We start from the raw sequence: 12,991 nt of genomic DNA, 5'->3' as shown, positions 1-12,991 counted from the left end.
TTGGCAGTTCTTGACCCTGGAATGAATTTAGAGTATGTCAAGTGAGTATTCTTTCTTTCTATTATCCCATGCTCAATACATCTTGCGGAGTAAGGGATTTAAAAAAACATCTATTACAAGAAAGCAGAGTTTCTATCAGAAAGAAAGAAAATCAGAAGTCATTTTCTACCATCAATAGTAAATACACACACACACACACACACACACACACACACACACACACATTTTCTTCATGTTTCATCCAGTAAAAAAATGTTTCAAGAAAAGAAAGTTGATTCCCAATTCAAACCAGTATGCTACATCTACTACCTTCTTCTATTAATTTGTGTTTGATTTTCCAAGATCCTTGAAAGGTGGGGGGTAAAGGAGAGAAACTGTGGACACATAAGTAACTTTAGATTCTGGATCTTTCTGCAAACAGTTCTAAAAGAGGGTTGTTTTTCTTCATTAGTTATAAAATAATACTGTTATAAATGAAGATGAAGTTTTTTATACACTTTGCATTTTCTTTTCTCTATTCCACAATATAATTGTATGAGATAGATTTTAGTATAGCCTGTATGTTATGGTGAGAATATGGAAACATTATATATATATATATATTTTTTTCTTTTGTATAGCCAAGTTCTTAACTACCACCCTAATCTGCTTCAAATGGGGATCAAAAACCTGTTCTGTCATTCAAATGTGATGACAATATAATTAACTCAGTCTTAGCAAAAAAAAAAAAAAAAAAAAGTATTTTGTGATTTGCTTGATTCTATTCATTTGTTGTCATGAAGTAATGAGGTTGGGTTTATAAACAACACGTGTGATCTTGTCCAGTCCATTTTGTGATGAATGGCACACATCTCTGCAATGACTGGCCAGGTTCAGCAGTTCAGCTGAACACAACTAATTGCATCACGTGGTCATTGGGCCACTCACCATCCAGGAAATCTACTAAACTTCCTTCTCTGGCAGAGGTGAAATCACTTAGAGCAAGAGCTGTATCAGTAGCACCTGGCACACAGAGTATAGTAAGGAAGAAGATCAGCTAAATGAATCAGGAAGCTGAGTAGAAATTAAACATGGCTTAATTTATTCTTACAAATGTTTATGTGGCATGGTAGGATATTTGCAACGTAGCTGCTATGATTCCTTTCTGTGTATACGTGCCCCTGGTCTTGGCCACATGACTTGCCTTGACCAACAGAATGCAGTAGAAGGGATGGTATGTGAACCTAATTCTCAGGAGGTCTTGCAGCGTGTGCTCTTGTACTCTGGAAACTAACCACCAGCCCAGCTCTCCTACTGGAGACATGTGTCCCAGCCAGTGGTTACCACTAATCATCAGAAATGTCAGTGAGGCCAACATAGCCCGTAACACTCCAATTTCGTCACTGGATGACTACAGCTGCCTAAGTGACCCTAGGTAACAGAAGCAGAACCTCCCAGTTGAGCCCAGCCCCAATGGCTGACATATAGAACAATAAGCAAATAAAATGGTCACTCCTGTAAGTCTATGTTTGGGGGTAGTTTTTTTATATAGCAATAGATAACTGATACCTATTAGCTTTTGAAAGCTGAATATTTTTATCTGTCACACCCTTAAAGTGAACAAAAGACAATTTAATAATAGGAAACCAACTAAACAGCTCCCATTTGAAAAGCCTCTTACAGCCGAACACATCTCCATCACATGAGGGAGGTTCTTCAAAGATAATCAGCAGGGGCACTCTGTTCTTATTTTGTTTCTTTTTCTTAGAGGAGTCAGTGATATGAAACCAAATCTGCAGGTCAACCTAGGGGCATTTCTTCACAGATTGAGGACATGTGTTTTTGTTAGATCTATGTTTCATATTGTTCGATAATACATGAAGTGAAAAGAAATCTACTGATATTGTTTTTCTTTGGAATTTGATTTACAACAATAATAGTTCCAGGATAATAAGCTTGGATTTGAGGAGTGGTCATTAGAGAAGAGTGAAAACAACATGAAACATTGGGAGAAAGGCCCTCTGCCCATTAAGGTATGGAGAACTCAGACCCTTGAGGAGTGTGTGGGTTTAAGAGGGGAGAAGTTTTAACTTACTTGACAAAATAGTAATAACATATTGACTGGGTGTAGGAAGAGGTCATGAGCAGTAACCACATGCTGGAAGGCTGAGGGTCTTGTCCTGGGGGGAAAAGAGATTCCATATTTTACAAGGCTTATAGTTTTCCTTAGCCAGATTGCTAAGCAGCAGATAATCACTCTCATAAAAATTTGGCCAATTTAGTATTACATATAGTACAATTACTATATACTTGGCAGTGAGTGAAACATTTTTTACACATTGTCTCAATTTCACAACAATTTTACGATGGAAGAAATATGGCCACTATTTTATATTTAAGGAAACTGAGGCTAAGGAAAGTTGAGTACCTTGCTAATTTCACAGTTAGTAAGGAGTTGGTTGAGATCTCAGGCCCAGGATCTCTCACCCCAGAGCACTTTTACTTAAACACAATATTAGATTGTTATCTAGAAATTAGAATGTCATAAGAGACCCCGGGAAGAAAAACACCCAAAGAGCCATGACATCAGTTCATTATAGAATTGCAAGACATTTTAACTAAAAGGTTATTTTGCCCATATCTCTACCATCATGCCACCTAACTCATCTCAGATGAAAGTGTAACTTCTTATGAGGAAGACACTAATTCTCGCTAGTACTTTTTTTTTTCTTTCAAAATACGAAGTGGAAGGCTATCCTTGAAAAATCTTTTTTTTTTCAAACTAAAACAGTTTTATTTTCAATAAGGATTTGCCATTGTGTAGAAATATTTTTTGTTGTTGTTCATTTTGTCAACTCTGATCAAGATTGAAACAAATTCAAAACTCTGTCCCAGGGATATTACTGAAAAGTACCAACAGATGTAAATTTTCTAATAATGCTGTACTACCCTGAGCTGTTTTCTACTTCCAGTAAAATTGGGAAGACTTTATATCTGAGAAAGCAAATCAGGAAAATAAACCCCCTTCCTAAACTATCTCCACTAAGGAAATGCTCTGTGTTATACTATATTTGCATAATTCTTTTTGTAATTCAACGGCAAGTCACAGTATTCTGTTATAAACTTCTGGAATATAGAGTCACATAAATATGGAGTCAATATGGAGTTGTTACAGATGGCAGATGAAATGAGCTGAGTGGAAAAGCTTTCCAAAACTCTGTTTATGCAATACCAAAGTTTTGATATCAAATCAGTTTAGGGTTTATAAATGATAGTACAATTTAGGTAACGTTGAGAGGTTTTCACCTACAAAGTTCTCTTGTATTTCTTTTCTATTGCCCACAAAGATAGGAAAGCTCTCCAATTCAAAGACAATCAGCTATTAATTGAGGTGCTCTTACCCCATAATAGAAGTACTGATGCTCCATCCAGAAGCAAATCTCTGTTGTAATTGATACTAAGCTATGGGAGGAGTAGGATCTATACTATTAATTAATTGGTTCAGAATGCCCTTCCAGCATGCCTTTGACATCTATTAATACTATCTTTTTTCTTTTTAATTGTTGACTTGGTGTAAATACAGACAACTAGGGATAGAAAGAAAGGATGGAATGCAACTGGGGGCACTTTGGAAAGCTTGCATCTTGTGATGAAGTAACATCTATCTAGTTGAAATGAAACAGACAGCCACTCATGCTGTGACCACTTCAGGTTGTCTTAGTATAATGAGATCATCACAAACGAGGCTTCCATTGCAGGTGTACTTGACAGCCCTGCTTTTGCAGAACTGGCCAACCCAGCTCAATTTCCCAATTACTGTCCTAGCTGGCTTTTCCATTATTATTTTCTCAAATTTTCTTTCAGTTTGAGTCATCTTTGATCATTTTGAATATACTGGTTAATATTCCTATCAGATAAGAAAGCATGTTTTGGGAAAATCTTTATCGTTTTTTTCTCTTTGGTGATTTTTGGTAAGGTAAGGAGAACAGTCAGCAATTTGAAGAAGCACTCCCTCTGTTCCAGGTTGCTGGGGCGTGAAACTTGGGAGAAAGAAGATGAAAGTGTAAGATGATGGGTTTTCTCAACAGCGTGGATGCTGAAATGTACAGAACACATTGTTTACAGCATCTCTGGGCTGTGAATCAGCCGTGATTACAGCTGGCTGGGGCAGAGCTGAAAGGGCAGTGGCATCAAAAACCCAGATCATTTTTTAAAAACACAAATCCTTTTCACTGCCCGTGGATGAAATGACTGACTGACATGCTAAACCTATTAAATATGTATTTTGAAAATTTTGAAATGAGGAAAAATGCTATGTAAAAATTTTTACAGATGCTGAATGATTGTAAATGTGGTTAAAGATGTGGGACTGGCTCCAACTTTGTTCTTTCGTGGGTTGCTATTAGCTTACATTTGAAATCTCTGTTGGCCACGTAGTCCACATTGTTCTTCCAAATGTAATCATTTCTCTCTTTTATCTGATCTCCTACAGTCTCTCTGTTTTCATCAATATCTGACAGCAATTCCCAAAGATCCAATAGAGTCCACTCTAATATCCTTATGTATACTCTTTTCTCTCTTTGAAATCTAATACCTTAGCAGCGAAATAATTTATTGTGCTTTATTTAGACTTTTATTTTTTGCATGTGTTTTGATACTATCCTTTTGAAAAGAGTGATTTGGAAATTTAAACCAACTGTTCACCAAGAGTTATGAAAGCATGATTAAGAAATTTTCTCTCTTTTTAAATCCCTTTTTTAAACCTTCATTTTTTTCAGAGTGCTATGGCGAATGCCACCAAGTCCTTGGGTCTGGCAATGATGGGAAAATGAAAATGGATTTCTTGGAGCCCAGCTAACAGGTAAGCCATACAAAAGATCAAATGAGCCAGAGAAGTCAATGACAGTCCTATTTTTCTGGAAAACCATTAGATGATATGCTTGTCCCAACCTGGAGATGTTTAATTTATTGAATTTGACCTCCTGGTGAAACGACGGTGGCACCAACACACTCACCTAATAAGTGGGAGCCATACTTGCTTTCAAATGGCATATACTGCATTTCTATTTGTCTTGAGTCCTAAAGAAATGCACTATCTGAGAAGAAGTTTTTATGGGTACATTACAGTCTAATATGTGCATTGTTAAATAAAAGGGAAAACTTGTTCCAGTGAAGTAGTTGGCAGAAAACTATAAATCTTAATGGATAGGAAAATATGCCTTTCAGTAAAAAGGAAAGAAAGAAACAGACACGGAAAGCAAGCAAGAAACCCTGCTAAGGACACCTCAAAAAATCAGGCCTTTGACCAGCATCTAGAATATTCATCCTTTTCCAGTGTTTATGATCACTCCACTTACATATTGCCATCCTCTTTGCTCTTCCCGTCTATTTGAGAAAATTGTCCCCTGACTGTGCCAAAAATTTGAGGCAAGAATGAAAAATGCTTTGCTTTATTGCTAACCTGTGAAAATGTGTTTTTTTTGCCAGTGCTGTGATGGCTGGGATTTTTTTTTTTTCTTTCTCACATGGCTCTAATCCTGGCTGGATAGATCTTGACGTGCAAATAAAATTCCGTCCTAAATAAGTAAACTATGTTTCTCGGTTGGAGGCTGAAAAACCCTATTTCTTATTCTTCTGCCCATGCAAGATATACTTTCCACTGCTTGTTCCTGAAGTTCATCACCAGAGAGGACAAGCAAAGGGAATATCCAGGTAAAGGAAGCTTCTTCTTCTTCAACCAACACATGAGAATTTGAATTAAGTCGTCTTTATGGGTTCTTCCTGGAACTCTAAGCATCTTTTAGATACCTGCAGGATTCTCACTCTGTTGATAAACTTTTGTCTGTAGAGACACATCTACATTACTGTACTTAGACATGAGTGACTCTGCTCACTCATTCAACAAAAATGTGTTGAGTGTCTTTAAGAGCTCTGGAATCAAACGTGAACAAAGCAGTCCACAGAGATAGCTGTCTTCAGGGAGCTATTCAATTTGCTTAATGTTCAGCATTTTTAATTAATTGTTCAACCAATCAATTAATTATTTGACAGTATAATTAATACTGTCAAATACAGGTTGATTGAACCTGCCTTACGTACCACAGTCATGTTACTACTATGTTAGGTGTTAGGATTCAACTGCACCACCAGTTGATCCCAACTGTCAAGAAACTCTCAGTCTAATAGAAAGAAAAACATCTAAGCCAATACATACAATAAGCTATAATTGCCCTGGTTGCTGGGAGAGAGTGAGTGCTCAGTACTAGTGGGTCATGTGAGTAGGGTAAGTAGAATTTTTTAATCTGACCATATAATCTCCAATGGCCAGTATCTCCATGAGATCTCTACCTTGCAACTTCTCCAGATATGCCACGTAAGAGTTTGGTATTATTCTGATGTGGTTTAAGCTTTTCTCTCTTACCTATGCTTTACAAAATTTAATTGCTTTTCTATATCAAGTTTAGTTCATCTCATCAATTCAGACCCCACCAATTCAAAAATTTTGATGCACCAGATACTTGCTATAATAATTACTCTGGAGATATAAGGCAGATCAGTCTTGGTTCTCACACACTGAAGATTAGTTATTGAGTGAAAAAACTAGCCTAAACTTGTATTTTTTTAGCAGCAGGGAACTCTCATAGCCTGGAGTTCAGAGGTGGTTTTGTTATGTGAGCACCAGCTTAATTTAGACATAGGATAGATTGAGTATCAATTACCACTGAGTATTCTAAGGATAAAATTCAATAAATAAGAGTGTGATGGCAATGCTTAAAGAAAAGCTACTCTGAAGATACAGATTATTCTGGAAAAAATAAAGCAGGATCAAGATATCTTTTATAGCATTTGACACGCAGCTGGGGAATGCTCTTCCTAGTTGCATGTAGATTAGGTGCCCCTCCTAAGAGCTATCATGGCATCACACGTATATCCTGTTCTAACCTTCACCATGTGGAACTCTAATTGCCCGCTTTGATGCCAGCATCTCCCACCAGACTGCACACAGTGACAGCACCAGTGATATCTATTTGATTCCGGCTGTGCCCATAGTAGGTATTCAATATTTGTTCATTTTGAATGGACTCAACAGCAAAGGCTCTGGCCAGATGTTTAATTATCATTCAGTTGACCTTTCTAGCATTTTCTTTAACCTTGGTCAAGGACTCCAAGATTATTATGACAGGAAATGGGTACTAGACTTTAAAAAGTCCTACTAAGGCATAAAACTAAAAAACAGTTTTATTACGGGCAAGTATAGGTTTTAAAATCAGACAGTGTTTACTCTTAAAAGTTTATACTTCTGTTGGCTCTGACTCATCTTCATGCTGGTAGAATTGCCACTTGAAGGGCCTCATGAAGTTACAATTGAGACATCAAGGAATAAATTCAAGATGTTTGCCACATTTCAGGCAAAGAGAATGTACCAAACATTGGCAGGGAGGAAATGTCATCTCTTGTCACCTTGTAAACTGCTAATATACCAAGATATGTCCAAGGATAAAAATCAAAACATTTTCAACAGTGTCCTATTTATTGGTCACATTCTTGAATATTTCATCTTGTCACTATTTTATCCCCAATAAAATATAGAAAGTGGTCTCAAAGATTGTCTTTATTTTTCTTCCTGTGAGATGGCAGAACCGTTTTTGCTTAAGTTGGAGTAACACAACTTATTTTTTCCTTAAACTTTCTGATAAATTTTTTAAATTCCAGCCTAGAATTTTTTTAACCTTCCTTCCAATAAAAGTAGTGGATAATGGAATAATCTGTGTATTTACTTATGCACAAAGAACTTATTGAGCACCTACCACATATGAGAGGGCAGGAGGAATTGCTGTACACAAAAGAAATTGCAAAATGATTACAACTGGCTTCTATTTAGAGGTTCACAATCTAATGGAGATGATAGACATACAAACGCACAGCTAGATTAAAATTAATTTGATCAAATTTATCCAGCACTTGCTATGTGCCAGACATGAGGCTAGGCACCAGGAATATAATAGTGACTAAGATGCAGATTTCTACCCTCATGGAGCCTACATTCAAGTTGATGAAACAGACAATAAGTGAATGAATGCAAAAAAATGATTAAATATATCATCGATAAAGAAGGTGATTAACTGTAGGAAGAAAATTAAGAGGGAGCTGTGATAGAGAGTAGTAGAGTTTATCACTACTGAAGGTGTGATCATGAAGATTCTTGTAACTGGGTAACAGTTAGGCAAATGCCTGAAGAATAGTGTCAGTCATGCAAAGAAAGAGTTGAGGAAGGGTGCTGCAGGTAGAAAGAATTGTCATACTAAGGGCTAATGGTGTGATTCAGTTCAATTCAGTTCAAATGTCATATCCTTGTGTTTAAAACTTTCTGAAACCCTCTAGGCAAAGTAACAGAGTTATACTCCTTTCCCAGTACTTGATAATGTTGTAAATCCTGCAGCCCTGATCTTTTCCACATTATGTTAGAATTATTTGTATATATACTTGACTTTCCACTAGACTGAACTTTCATTCACCACTGCTCCACTGTACCTATTGCAACACCTGGTGTAGGTGTCATAATGTTTTAGTTTTTTCTCCTTCTCCTTTCTTCTGTTAGGTTAGAAGACATACCAGGTGAGAATATGAGAAGGGTGCAGACTTGCTTGCATAATGCTAATAGAATTAATCAAGGCGGTGTGAAAAAAATGTTCTCACTGACCCCACACCCTGAGGGCAGAATAAGTTTCCTTTCTCTTCTACTCTTTTCCTATTAAAAAAAAAAAGAACCTATAATAACCTGTGCCATTGAAGTAGGGAGCCATTGGGAACAGCACTGACAACCAACCAGAAAAGGTGGGACCACAGGGGTGAGAAACAAAAAGGACATAGAGTAAATGAATGAATGGAAGAAGAGATAGGCAATAAATGGGAGCAAAACTTCTCTGTTTTTCTTAAATTACAAGAAGATATTTAAGAATGGAGAATTGAGATTCTTGAATCCATTAGAGAATTTGGGCAATTACCTAAATCCCCAACTTGTCTTGAGAATTTTTTTATAAGTTAAAGTATATGATCCCAATGTGTGAAGTTGGACAATATTATATAATTTCCTAGACACTGCATGTTTTATTTACTAACAGTGAATATGTGAACCACAGGTAGCCCTACCCTCACCTATCAAAGATTGGAGGGAAATGATAGATTTGTGAATAGTGGGGGTTGGATAATTTATCAGTGAATGTTAATAAAAGCTCAAAGCAAAAGCTATTTAATTGCTATTATAATTCTATTGGATTGTTTGAAATGAAATTAGCTATCAATCCAGGCTCCTATGACTGGAAGGAGTAGACATAGATTATAGAGAGGGAAAGAAGTACAGCATCATTCTATAATGAAATAAAATACTTACATGAAGAATTAGCTAGTTTGGTTTAAAGCTTTAAGTTTTAAAAATATAAAATGTCTAGAATAATTTAAATTGCAAGGAAAAAAATTTAGGATGTCTCAATGGGCAGGAAGGTATGGTACTAATATTAAGAAAACCAGTGTTGAATAAAATAATCTATTAACTTTGCCAGGGTTACTCTTGTGAAAAGTACCATGACTAACAAATTTTATTTTGCAAGATCAATGTCCCACAGCAAATTTATGAAAGCCAATAAAAATGGCATTATACTTTTAAACACCTTATATAAAAACTCAAGAAGCTCTGCTTCCAAAACAAACTGAATTATTTTAAAATAAAAACAAAAATACTGTAGTTCGTACCTTGTAGTAGTCAAGACAGCCTAAATCGTGCTGCAGTACAAGTCACTTCCTAATACCAGTAGGTAACACAAAGCTGATTCCTCACTTATGGGAGGTGTTACTTCTCAAAATAGCCAAGTAGGTCCTATTGGACTAACCCTACAGCAAGTAATACTTGTAAACACTGGATGAAATTTAAAGAACTAATACCTGAAGGCTCATGAAAATGACCAAACCAGGAAAATACTAGAGTGGAGTCAACACTTAGAAGAAGGGAAGGATGCTGAGTGAGTTTCCAAATCTTTAAATATTCTTAAGGTGACAGCAGTCCCCAGTGTAAACTCTGTAGGGCTGAAAAGCATCAGACTTAGCTAGAAAATCGTCAGACTTCTGGCTTCAAGAACAGACTCCAAACAACATAGCAAAGACTTAAAAGAATGGAAAAGGGAGTCTGCTGCTGTCAAGTGCAGGGTAGACAGAATTTGTAGTTTGAGTTCCAGCCAGTTTAACTGTCTGCTATAAAATGATTAATACTCTTTGAAGGAAATAACATAATCCAGAGTCTCCACAGTAAAAACAAAACACAATATCCAGAAAAAAAAATTAAGTTTGAAATTAGCAGGCAAGGATTTTAAAGCAACTATTACAACTACGCTAAAAAGAAAAAATAAAGAAAACTATGTTCAGGGACATCCCTGGTGGTCCAGTGATAAAGAATCCACCTTCCAATGCAGGGGCGTGCGTTTGATCCCTGGTTAGGGAGCTAAGATCCCACATGCTGTGGGCCAACTAAGCCTGCGCACAACAACTACTGAGCCCACATGCCTCAACTAGAGAGCCCTCCTGCTGCAAACTACAGAGCCCACACACTAGAGAGAAGTCCTTGTGCCACAATGAAAGGTCCTGCATGCCTCAACGAAGATCCCAAGTGCCACAACTAAGACCTGATGCAGCCAAAAAAATTAAAATAAAAAGCAAAAAAAGAGAAAAATATGTTCATAATTATTGAAAAGGTATGAAATCCTAACAGAGAAATATAAGCTATAAAAAATCAATATAGCTTCTAGAACTGAAAAATAAAATATCTGGAATAAAAAAAAAATCACTGGATGGGCTTAAGAGCAGGTTGGAAGTGATAGAACAAAAAGATAGTAAGCATAGAAAGAGATGAGTTTAAATTATCCAATCTAAACAACAGAGGAAAAAACAGTTTTTTAAAAAGAAAGAACAAAGTCTTAGGGCCCAGTGGGACAATTTCAAAAGGCCTAATTATAGTCTCATATAAAGAGGAGATAGATAATAGAGAAAAAAGATAAGGAAACAATTACTGAAATTACCTAAGTTAATAAAAATTGTTTAAAAATTAATTTTAGATTCAAAAAGTTCTGTGAATGAGAAAGACAAATGCAAAGAAAATCAACTATGCATATCATAGTCAAACTGCTAAAAGCAAAGATAAAGAGAAAATCTGGAAAGCAGGCAGAGGAAAAAAGACACAGGCATTCAGGTGAACAATTTGATTAAAACCATTTGTGACTTCTCATAAGTCACAATGAAGGGCCGAAAAGAGTGGAACAACATTTCTAAGGGCTACATAGAAAAAACTGTCAAAGCAGAACTTTATATCGGGTAAAAATATTCTTCAGGAATGAATTATGCCTTAATAAAGCTGAAAAAAAAGAATGAAATCAAAACAAAAACATTTGCAGATAAAGAGAAAGTAGGAGAGTTTGTCACCAGCAAACCCACACTGTAAAAAGTGATAAAGGGTGTTCTTCAAGATGAAAAAAAAATGATGCCAGATGGGAACTCAGGTCTTCAGGAAGAAATGAAAAGCCCTGGACTTCATAAATATAATGTCAAATATAATAGGCAATATTTTCCTCTTAATTAAAAAAAGATTTTAAAGTAAAAATTACAATAATTTATTATGGAGTTTTGCAATGTATATAGATGTAATGCATGTGACAAATTTAGCATGAAGGACAAAGACAAGAAGTAAATGGCCATACATATTTGCAAGCCTCTTAAATTTGGGGGGAAGTAATGCAATATTAACACTAAGTAGACTCTAAAAAGTCAAAGATTTGTGTTGTAATCTCAACAACAAAAAATTAATTTAAAGAGATATTGATAAACATTCAATACACACATTATAATTGAATTCTAAAAATATTCAGTTAATCTAGAAGAAGGCAGAAAAGGAGGAACTAAGGAACAAAAATTGAGGGGACAACCAAAAAGCATATAGTAAAATGGTAGACCTAAATCGAGCTATCTCAAAACTGATATTAAGCGTAAATGCTCTAAGCACTCCAGTTAAAAGGCATTGTCACGTTAGATTTTTTAAAAGACCCAACTACATTCTATCTGTAAGATATGTACTTTAAATGTAAAACACAGATAAGTGGAAAGCAAATGGAAGGCTAGAGTGACTATCAATATCAGACAAAGAATTATGTCAGGACAAGAGATTCCCAGAGATAAGAGGGATATTTCATAATGATGAAAGGACCAATTCATCAGGAAGACATATATGTGTACCTAATATCAATAACAGAACTTCAAAATGCCTGAAACAGAAATTGACAGAATCAAAGGGAAAGATAGAAAAATCCACAATTGTAGTGAAAGATTCTTAATACCCTCTTCTAGGAAATCAATAGGACAACTTAAGAAAAAAGATATTACAGATATAGATTTCAATAAACAATGCCATCAATCATCTTTACCTAATTGTCAGAAAACACTCCAGCCAACAGCTGGAGCATGTACTTTTTTTCAAATACACATGGAATATTAAATGCTTACATTGAAAAAGAAGGGTCTAATATCAATGACCCTAGAAGTCCTTAACACCTTTCCACCTTAGGGAGCTGGAAAAAAAATAATGCAAATCCAAAAGAGGTAGAAAGAAGGAAACATAAATACAAGAGTAAAATAGTCAATGAAATACAAGAAAAAAAGATTAAAAATAGAGAAAAATGGACAACGTTTCCTGTATAAATATGGCGGTAAGTGCATGACTGAATCAAGATTTGTTGTGACAGAGTGATATAGAGAATGGCATCCTGAAATACACATTGTGAGCATCCATAATACTTTAATTTCAAGATATCACTCCACTTATTAAAGAAACAAAGTTCCTTATTAAAACCCTTTCCACAAAGAAAACACCAGGCTCAAATGGTTTTCCTGTTGAATTATACTCCTCACTTGCATGAAATCTGCTACAGGTTCTGGGGACTCTCCAAGGAAACATTTCCAGAGCTCAACAATGCAG

At 35.8% G+C, this 12,991-nt stretch overlaps 1 long non-coding RNA gene across 1 annotated transcript in view; it reads left to right on the top strand.

Moving 5' to 3' along the window:
- LOC131759128 (uncharacterized) overlaps positions 1-12,991 on the top strand; it is a 364,740-nt gene that overhangs the window by 188,692 nt on the left and 163,057 nt on the right. Inside the window, exons 3-4 of the long non-coding RNA XR_010838102.1 lie at positions 4,758-4,840; positions 5,529-5,691. This is a non-coding gene — a long non-coding RNA (uncharacterized lncRNA). The remainder of the gene's footprint in view (positions 1-4,757; positions 4,841-5,528; positions 5,692-12,991) is intronic.

This window comes from Kogia breviceps, chromosome 1 (assembly GCF_026419965.1).
Source record: "Kogia breviceps isolate mKogBre1 chromosome 1, mKogBre1 haplotype 1, whole genome shotgun sequence".
In the NCBI taxonomy this organism is placed as follows: Eukaryota; Metazoa; Chordata; class Mammalia; order Artiodactyla; family Physeteridae; genus Kogia; species Kogia breviceps.
This window is presented reverse-complemented; position numbering and strand designations above follow the sequence as displayed.